We start from the raw sequence: 1,165 nt of genomic DNA on the forward strand, positions 1-1,165 counted from the left end.
GTAGTCATTTCTAAAATTTTCAAAAGCACGAGCCGCCTTGCAAAGCGTATAAACGAATGGAGAGAAATGATGAAGAAACAGAGGCTTAGGAACATCAGCTGTTCAGTGAGAAACCATCAGGGACAAAGGTCCTTGAAAAATGGGACACATGGACACAGGTTATGATCTTTAAAGGACAGGTGGCTGGAAGAGATGGTTTGCTCCAAAAGGAAGTGAAGTTCAAATGCTGAAGAGTTCACCAACAAAAGACACAGTGGTGGAACATGTGTGTTTGTGCAGAGGGAGAAGAACTTACACTTCTGGTCATCACTTCAAATCAGGAGAAGAGAATTATGTAAATTAAAATTTTTTTAAAAAAACCTAGAAGGACAAAGTGGCAAGAGGGAAACCACTAAACACTCTCTTCTTCAGCACCACAGCCATGATTGGACACTACCAGCCAGCCAGCAGCCTCAACTCAAAAAAGTGTAGAGACCCAATCTAAATAATTATTCTACTCTATTGCTTATAAACAGTATCCAACCATTATAGTACATTTTGTGAACAGTTCTCTTATTTAGTTTTGTTCTTATCAGTTACATTGGAATGAAATTAGTCAGTTGACCAAATATTTCAGGATGCTAGGCTCCAGGGGATTCATATCACAGTCTTTGCAAAGTGACACTGAATACTGCAGCATGACATGCACTCACATTTGTGACACAAACTAAGCTGGTGACTAGCCAAAGAGATTCCCTAAGGGTGCAACTGTGTTTAGGCTTTAAAAAAAAAAAAAAAAAGATTTTTTTGTTTTTAAAAAAAGATTTTCCTCTTAGTGCTATATGTGTATAGTGCCAGCGGTGTGATAGCCTGTTGTATATACACTGGCCATGTGCTTTGAAAGTTGTGTGGAATACCAAGAGAAGATTATATGAGAGGCTCATGAGTTACTTCCTGGTTCTTCATTTTTCAGAGCCACAAGCCCTGAAAAAGAGCAACTGCAGAAAATGTTCACTCACTCACTCACTCACTCACTTGCACAGAGCTCAGTTCAAAAATCAAAAACAAAGCAGGATGGCATATGTAGTTGGGTTGTTTACTACTGAAACTGGTCAGATAACAGAAACAAAGAAGGCATACAGCTCTCAAGCAAGGCTAGACCATTCTACTAATAAGACCATCTTCA

This window comes from Tiliqua scincoides, chromosome 4, assembly GCF_035046505.1.
Source record: "Tiliqua scincoides isolate rTilSci1 chromosome 4, rTilSci1.hap2, whole genome shotgun sequence".
Lineage (NCBI taxonomy): Eukaryota > Metazoa > Chordata > Lepidosauria > Squamata > Scincidae > Tiliqua > Tiliqua scincoides.